A 9816-nucleotide genomic window follows, 5' to 3' on the forward strand; every position below is an offset into this window, starting at 1 on the left:
TAGTTCCTAAAACATAAACAATAATCAAATCTATGTTGCGATTCTCACAATGAATCTGTATCTACATGTTATGTATCTCTACGGACGTACATCATCAAAAGACAGTGCCCGCTATTTGCAGGTAAATGACTTATGGACTTGATTTTTTCTTATAATATATTTAAGTAAATGGACTCAATATGTCTATTGACTTTTCGTTTGATATTTATGTGGGGCGGCTACTTCTAGTACAAATGCTTACTTTCTCTGCTTAAAAAAAAAAAATCTAAAACGACGTCGTTTTTCCTTAAGGTATTCGGAAGTACACCAGGCGTATGGAGATAGACCTGCTTCCCGCATTCCATCCGAGGCAGCTGGGATTGTACATGTCTTAAAAGACAAAAGGTTTACTCTCTTCTTCAATTTATCAGGGCTTAACCTTATGTAATGTAACTCATTTTGTTACATTTATGTTGCATTACTTGCTTCATTATGATTGCTTATGTGAAGAGTTCTTATATTTGCTAGTTTATTTATATATATACTGACGTGGAACCCTGTTTTTGTGTCTGAATATCTTATAGCGCTAAAGAGCTACATAACCTTATGTAATGTAACTCATTTTTGGTGTTGCAGGCCGGTCAGGAATCATTTAGATCCATAACAAGGTCTTACTACACAGGTGCTACTGGTGCACTTCTGGTTTATGACATCACTAGGTATGAATCCATTGTAATGTATTGAAAGAAGAAAAAATAGTCTGTTGTTTTGCATGTAAATTTTTTTTGCACAGTTTTATGTTATAAGATTTCTAGTTTTATCGTTTATGAAATCTATCATATGGCACAAGATCAATGCTCTTGTGTGTTTAATTTCCTTTCTAATAAAACTTGGGATTCTTGTAAGCTTATGAGTTTAATCTTCATATGTAACCATATTCTTTTTTTACGACTTGTGTAGTTGAATGAATCCTTTATTGTATGATTATTAGGATGCTCATGAGGAGGCTGATGAAGAATCATCTTAAGTAGTTGTTTCTGGCATCTTTTCCTCACATATGTGCTGATTGTCTAATGGTTTGGAAAAATGATGACAATGTTCAATATAATTGTTCCATTGAATAATGAATTAACCTCATTGTTTTGATATATATATATATATATATGAAATATATATATATGAAATGCGTTAATTTGATATTTGTGTTTTTAAATTTGTATTATCAAGTTTTTAATTCTCATTTAATAGAAAAATTAGGAACTGAAAAAAGTTATTTTTTTTTAATAAAAAAATAGGTTATGACACGCAAAAAGGCACGCCATAAAAAGGGGTCATAAATGCGTGTCATAAGTGCGTGTCATAAGTGCGCGTCATAGACGGATGACGCCTAAATGCGGGTCATGAAAATTTATGACTAGTCCTTCCTTGACGCGCATTTGCGCGTCATCTGACCCATTTATGACGCGCATTGCGGGTCAAGAAAAGCCCTTTTTGTAGTAGTGTAAATTAAGAAATTAGGGTTCTAGATGATTGAAATTAGGGTTTTTGTTATTTTTGGAAAAGAACCCTAATGGAATTAAAAGGGGGAAATTAGGGGTTAATGCAAATGAGTTTTTATGATAAAACCCCATAGTGATAAACCTTATGTTTTTTGGTGTTTGGCTAGATTTATGTTATGAAAATCATTATGAAATTGTGTTGAAATGTTTTGTGAAGCCAAACACCATAAGGAATGAGTTCATGGTGAGTTTAGTTTGGTAATGAAGGAAGAATTGAGATAATGGAACTCATAGATATGTATTGTACATGAATAGGTGATGGTGAAGACCACCTAATTGTTCCTAATAGTCAAGTAGACCCTAATAGCCAAATTAAAGTTAGTGTATATGCATATAATCATGTTCTTGTTATTAAAGATCATAGGTGGGTAAATTCCTGTGACCCATATATTTGTTGAATATAGAGACTAGTAGGTGGGTAAATTCCTACTAGTCAAATTGCTGATTTAATGAATGAAAGCTAGTATGTGGGTAAATTCCTACTAGCAAAATTGATGTTTGATGATAAAAACTAGTAGGTGGGTAAATTCCTACTAGTATAAAGTGAATTTGAATATATGAGCTAGAAAGGTGGGTAAATTCCTACTAGCCAAATAGAATGATAAAGACTAGTAGGTGGGTAAAGTCCTACTAGCATAATCCATGACCATGTTGAAAATGATTTGTGATGATTTTGTGTTTATGATTGATATGAATGAAATGGCTATCAAAAGATAGACTATGAATGATGTTTGATGCACTAATGTTTTAGTAACTTGATTATGATCATATGTGTATGCATTCACTAAGCGTTTTGCTTATTGTTTTATTGTTTACCTTTTTATAGGGAAATTTTGTAGTCGTGGTAAAGAAGCGACCAAGTATAAGTGTTTTTGCGTGAAGTTTTGGGTAAGAGATTCCTCATATAATTGTGTGATCATTTTGAATGGTTAGATGATCCCGAGACCCCATGGGCTCCCAAGTACCCCAAGACTAATTTTTGTAAAGGAAATGATGAATTATATGTCATGGTCTTGTTGTCTATCTTGTTAAGTTTTAACTGAACATTTACTATTGCAGGTTTAGTGGCAAAGTGTTGAACTTTGCTTTGGTGAAATATGGGTATGATGACCCGTTTTCTAAATACTTGTATATTTGAGAAATGGTCATTGTTGAAAGTTAGATACTATATTTATCACTTATTTAGATGTCTCTTTGTTCATAAGTATGTTGTCAAGAGTTGTTGTCAAATATGGTGGAACGGCAAGAAACTGCTGATGTTGTGCATCATCCGCAAAAGCATCGGCAGGTGAAGGCAGATCATCTACCATACCATACTTCATCCGTTGTCCTCGACCTCACTTTTTACCAAGCCTTCGTTTGAACTTCTCGAGTCCTGAAACTCGTAAATTTGTCTTATTATACCATTATAAGAACATTTTATTTGTTATTTCTTGAATTGGAATACTTTGCTTTTCGACGAAAAGTTGCATTATTTTTCTAAGTACTAAAACTTTTTCGAACTTGTTCAATATTTTATTATATTATGTCAAAAGAGTTTAGGTCGATATAAAACCCTAATTTATTCAAAAATTGATTTTAGCTTGAATTTTGATCCAAAAATACTTAAATACAACTAGATAAATTGTAACACCTCGCCTTACCACAAAACAATATTGTCTGCTTTGCCCACATGCTCACGGCTTTGTTTCTGGTTGCTCGGGCAAACTTCCCAGAAGGGTCACCTATATGTAATTGATGTCGCCCGAGCACGCTTAACTGTGGAGTTCTCCTCTCATCCACAGCCAATACGCCCAAATGTAACACCTCGCCTTACCATAAAACAATATTGTTCGCTCTGCCCACAGGCTCAGGGCTTTGTTTCTGGTTGCTCGGGCAAACTTCCAAGAAGGGTCACCTATATGACATTGATGCCGCCCGAGCACGCTTAACTGTGGAGTTCTCCTCTCATCCACAGTCAATATGCCCAAAACGTGTTGTGTTATGTAAGACCAATGATGAGTTATGCAAGTGAGCCATACACTCCTGACAATCCCAAGGGTTGCTCTGATACCACTTGTAACACTCTGCTTTACCACAACACAATATTGTCCGTTTTACCCACAGGCTCACGGCTTTGTTTCTGGTTGCTCGGGTAAATTTCCCAGAAGGGTCACCCATATGGCATTGCTGCCGCCTGAGCACGCTTAACTGTCGAGTTCTCCTCTCATCCACAGCCAATACGCCCAAAACCCGTTGTGTTATGTAAAACCAATGATGTTACTTATAGCCAAGGTCCCCCTTGTACGTTAGGATGTATGCTTATTTGTAACATCCCAAACTTTTCAAGTTTGACTATTTGACTATTCCGTCAGTTAACGTCAGGTTCGTTAAGTTACGTGCCGTAAACGGGATTATGTGATTACATGCTTATGCGTTTATTATGATATGATTATGTGATTACATGCTTGTTATGATGTTATGTATCCCCGATAGTTAAGTTAAGCCTTAAGCGAATTGTTTATAAAGTCATGGGACTTATGGTGGCAACTAAGAAAGGGATGACCAGGGGTTAATTGATAATTAGGTTCCCCAAAATCCCATTGATCAGATTATACGTGAGTTTTCCCAAGCCCCAAGCCACCCTTCTTCCCTCTCAAAGCAAATCTCATCCGAATCCTTTCGTTTCTTGGTGTTTGAGTGAAGTTTGATCAAGATCCTTCATCCTTTTGTTCATCTACAGGTAATATAGGTGATTTTCCTTTGATTTGTGATCATAAGAGTCGATCATATGGATCTTTTGTAACACCCCAACTAGGGCGGAACAATGAGATGTACAGAAAGTCGAGTATTCAAAACAAAGGATTATAAATAACATTCACCATAGTTTTATTTGATAAAAAGAATTTACAAATGTACACGCATGTGAACCAATTTCCAAGTACAAATGTGTCCACCATACTTGGATACTAAGTTCACGAAACAAATAACAAACACATGAAATAGTATACTACAATGATCAACGCGGATTCCATTGCACATCACAAGGTTTGATCTTAGACTCCAAAGTGTAATGCAAACAATCATGATGCATATAATTCTTTAAAGCTTATGCTAATTCCTGAAAAGTATGAAGAAAAAGTGTCAACTACGAAAACGTAGTTGGTGAGTGCATAGGTTTTTAAGTAAATCTCGTTGCATAACCATTTTAAACACTTAGAAAACATGTTATTAGATATTAACATACCCAAACCATATATCTGGCAGAATTCTCATCTCCAAATATCAAGTTTTCCAAATACCATAATCTCATTTCAAAGTGTGGGAATCCATGGTAAATTACAAAGTTCTCATTTGTCAAATCATCACGAGTGAAAAAGTATATATATATCGATTAATCATAAATCCTACCAAAATCATTCTGTTATCAATATTTCAATATCACCAATTTCAACAACTTTCAAGATTCCATATGGGGTCCAATACCCAAACCGTATGTTCAAAACATAATATCCATCCATGAATAACATAAATTTCCCATTTAGCCAAAGGCATAATTTGATGAGTAAATGCTTGAGTCACTACTAAGACCATTTCACGTCAAAAATAATAATAACATTAATGATAATAATTTGCCCCGATAAATTTATAATAAAAAGGCACATGTTGTCAACCATGTGTAATAATTAATAATGAAGGAGTCGTGCCATGGAGACAACCAAATATAAAGTAGATTAGAGCACCCCACGACCGACACCATTGAAGGCAGCCACGTAGGCGGCCAATCAACCTGTCACCGCTGATGTGAGTAAGGGGATGAATCCTAGTTGCGCAACTCTCTAACTACAGGCCTCAATGAGTTAATAGTAGTGTACAGGGGACTACCGTTTGACAGTACTCAAGCTCATCATATAACATATATCACATTGAACATACAATTGTCCCATATCAAAAACAATCTTTCAAAGAATCATTTAATATAAGAAAACAATTTTATTTATCATGCTTTTTACCTTGAAAGTAAAGCACATAAAAGAGTTTGAAAGGGGGCTATGACTCACCTTGATATGTCGCATATTATATTCGCTTATCCAAAATGGGTACTTCCCATCAATCACTTCATCAAACATCCATCACGTTTCCAATCACATTTCAAAGCCAAGACTATCCCTACGATAGGTCTAATACACGTAAGTTCCTATCTTAAGTCATCACTTAGAAATGCTACTTTCATTATAATTATGTTGCTATCAATTGTGGGATCCAAGTATATCGTTTTGATTGTAGAGATTGATGGTGTAAGAGGTTACTTTCATTATATACGTAGTTATAAGTTGTTAGATTTTCGGTAACTTGGCTTCATTTGTGGTTTCACTTGGCATCTTAGGTTATCATATAGAAAGGCCATATTAAGTTATGTTATCCTTATTCATCATTTGATGTGTAACCGATTTTAGCGCGAATTAGTATTTGTGATATAAATATATAGCTTGGTTAACATAATTACTTATCTCTATCTCACTTAATTATCTTTGTTTTATTTTGATTACACTTATCTTCAACTCACATATTTCTCGGTTTGTCTTATGATTACTTGGTTCATGAAATTCGTTTAAGTGCTATGGACCATTATCAATTGAGCCTAAATGTGATGGGTTTTTAAGTGACTTGGGCTCAATTTAGTTATTGGGCTTAACCTTATTTGGTTTATGTGCTTAATGGATCATAGTGGTTATTGGGCCAAATGGCCTACTGATTTATGGTCCTTTGGGTTGACTAATTGGGCCGGTTTAGCCCATCATCGTCTTTAGTCCATTCCTTAGCCCATTATACATATTATTGGTTCACTTCATAATTTTCTGTTTTTACTTCACATTTTTATGAAATGTTGGCTACCATTTTGGGGTCAAGCTGAATTATTTGGACCTTTATGATTTTTATACAGAGACTTATGTGTATCTAGTATTTTTGGTGAATTTTTAGATAAGGTTTACTATGTATAGAAATTACGTAAACTAATGTGGTCAAAAAGGCTACTGTTTGGCGACTTGAAATGTTTTATACAAGCTCTCAAGGATATGACTTTCAGAAAAATCCCACAAATTTATTTTAAGTTATGGACACATTGAACTCACTTTTCACCAAGTTTAACCTTCTGGAACCTTATGGATTAGGAGATAAAAATTGTTAAAGTTGATAAAATATTCAGACAAAAATGCAACCTTGACCAGTTTTAGTAGAAAAATTATATCTTTCGTTTGGTTCAGTATTTTTGAGTAATTCCAGTTGGAGGTCAAACTTAACTCGTTTATCTATAACTTTTATTTTGAAAGTTTTTCTTAAATCTGCCCTCACATGCCCCGTTTTTCCGTCCCAAGACAGAAAATGGTTTCTGTCAGAATGTATATTGATTAAAACAACCAACCAATGGCCTTTTTGCTTGATTAATACCTTAATTTATCACTTACAAGATTATCACTCTTTTTTGTATTATTTTATCATCAAATTTACAGATTATTATTATCAATTTCAAATCATCAATCATCATCCAAAGATCTATCTCAAATCCTAACCCAAAATCAACATAACTCGTATAAATCTTAACATGCATGCATCCATCTCATCATTTCCAACACAAATCTTTATAGATTTATCATCTAATATTATAAAACCTTTCTTTTTATGAAAAATCCCAGAAATCTATTCATCAAAATATATAAAAACATATCAATCTTTCAAAGGAGAAATCACTTTAAAAACTATTAATTTATAACAACACTTTTGAGTTTTAAACTTGTTGAATTCTTGAATTTTTCCTCTAGATTTTGATATGCAATGGCATGAAAGGAAAGATTCTATCAACATGCCCTCATTAAGTGTATTTTGAAGAAGAAAATCAAAGAAAAACATGGTTTTTGATAAGGATCTTTTAGTATATACAAAAATAATATAGGTTTTTGATAAGGACTCGGTTTTGGAGACGATTTTTGGGCAGAAATTTTGTGGTCTTCTAGGCTCCATGTAACCCTTAATCCAAGCTTGAAATAACCCTTGTTTAAGCCTTTCAAAAACCCTTTTTATTATTAAAGATTAATATGATTTTTCCTTGTCTTTTTGTTGATTATTTGAGCCGAAATGGAGAGGAAGAAGAGAGGAGGAAGTGCAAAAAATTTGAGAAAAATGAGGGAGAAAATATTGGTTTGTGTGTGTAAATGAAAGGAAAGTGTGAAGTGTGGGGTGTGATGGTAGGTTAAGTTAACCTTGGGAGTTTAAGGGTATCATGTGGCTACCTAGTTGAATTGTGATTGGTGGAGTGCACATGGTGGAGGGGGTGTTTGGCCGAATTTTTGCAAGAAAAATTACAAATTTTGTAACGAACAATTATATAAAAGTCTTACACTCATGTCAATATGCATATATATTATTTGTATTGGGTGCATATATTAGTTCTTGCAAGGATATAAGTATATGTATATGTTCTTGTATAAATATTTACTAGTTATGTAGTGTTTCTAAGACATAGTTTATGTACATATATGTGTGTATACGGTGTATATAGATATATATATGTATGTGTATATATATTTTTTGTGTTTTAATTTTATTACTTATCTCATTATTTATAAACTTGTATTTATATTAGATATATATACTTATTATTATTTAAACTCACTTTTGTATATCATCTAGCTTGTGAATTATATTTCTGAGACGTTCATCATATTTGATGCTCAAATGCACTTGATTTGATTGGTGTTTGAATTGTAATTATAAGGATTCTTGGTTGCTAACACAACTTTTAAGTCATTCCTAGTTATTTTCATAACTTAATTTCTTGAAATAAGGTTTTTGTTCATCGACATTTCATCGGGTTCAGTTAGAGCTAATACATAGCTTGAGATTGTCTTGAGTGATTATAGTTATTATTCATGGCATTTCTAAAGAAACTGACCTCCTTTTGGCTTTCCATTGAACTAGAGGGCAAATATCATCATGCCCTAAATGTCTAGAATGTCAGTTCTCTTAATGAACCTCTAGGGATAGATACCTAGATAAGTCTAAGTAAATTGTCCTAGTCGTAAGTTAAGGGTTGTTACATCTTTTTCCTGGTCTTAGGGTTTGGGTTGGATTAATTGCAATCTGTTAATTGATTTCGAGTCATTCGCATGATTAATCGATTGTATGATGATGGTAAATGATTCAAGGATCAATTGTTGTTTTCAATGAGTGATTTTGGTCTTATTCTAAGTGTATATGATGTTCATAAGGCCTAGAGTTGTGTTAAAGTCGAATGGGTGGTGTTTGGTTAGGTTTTGGAGTGGTTTTTCACGTCTGGTTGTCGTAACTCCCGTTACGGTTGTGTAACTCCCGTTAGCTGGGTAACTTGTGATACACCTACACTGTAACTCCAGTTACAATTTTCCTAACACCCGTTAGGATTTTGTTAACATTTTTAAATGATCATAACTTTTGAACCGTAACTCCGTTTTTGACAAATAAGTTATCCACGGAATCGTGAAAGAGTCTACTTTCTAATGGTAATGCTTTTAAAAGATGATGATGATATCAAGTTTTCAGAAAGGTTAATTTAGTGAGTGAATGCCGAGTTTTGTCGAGTTATGTAAACTCTAAAGCATTAATCGAACCTCCGATGCATCAAGTCTTGTCATGGGTCATGTTTATGGGAATTTAGACCTGATTTATGACCATAAATAAGTGGGTATTTGATTACCTCATTATGTCGTTTAATGGTTCTAGGTAGTCGGGAATACTTGCAAAGCTCGATAACTTACGTTATCATTTGTTGTGCTCTTCAACGAAGTAAGATACACTATTTTGACACGCTGAGGGTTCAACAAAAAGATAGTTTTCACATAATAACTTCCCTAAAAGGTATCTTGTTTGCTTGTGGGTATTCGGGATTATATGGGCGGTGATATGAGTTATGTATATGCATATTGAAGCATGAAATGCTACCCAAAGATATGTGACGTTATGATATGGTATGAAATGCTTTTAGTTGTTATGATATACGATATGTAATGAACTATGTTATGCAATGAAAAATGATATGTACTGATATGCAATGAAGTAGTATGTAACGTCTTGAGATGAAGTGAGATGTGATTATATGTTGATGATATATATGAAATGTGCATGATTGTGTGGCTTGTTCATCTAGTTCACTAGACTTCATAAGTTGTCATGATACGTGCGCGTTTAAGGGCCCAAACGTTAATGTAAATTGATGTGATGTGATATGTGCTAATGCTCAAGCTATTTTACAAAGATGAAAGTG

This window comes from Erigeron canadensis, chromosome 1 (genome assembly GCF_010389155.1).
Source record: "Erigeron canadensis isolate Cc75 chromosome 1, C_canadensis_v1, whole genome shotgun sequence".
In the NCBI taxonomy this organism is placed as follows: domain Eukaryota; kingdom Viridiplantae; phylum Streptophyta; class Magnoliopsida; order Asterales; family Asteraceae; genus Erigeron; species Erigeron canadensis.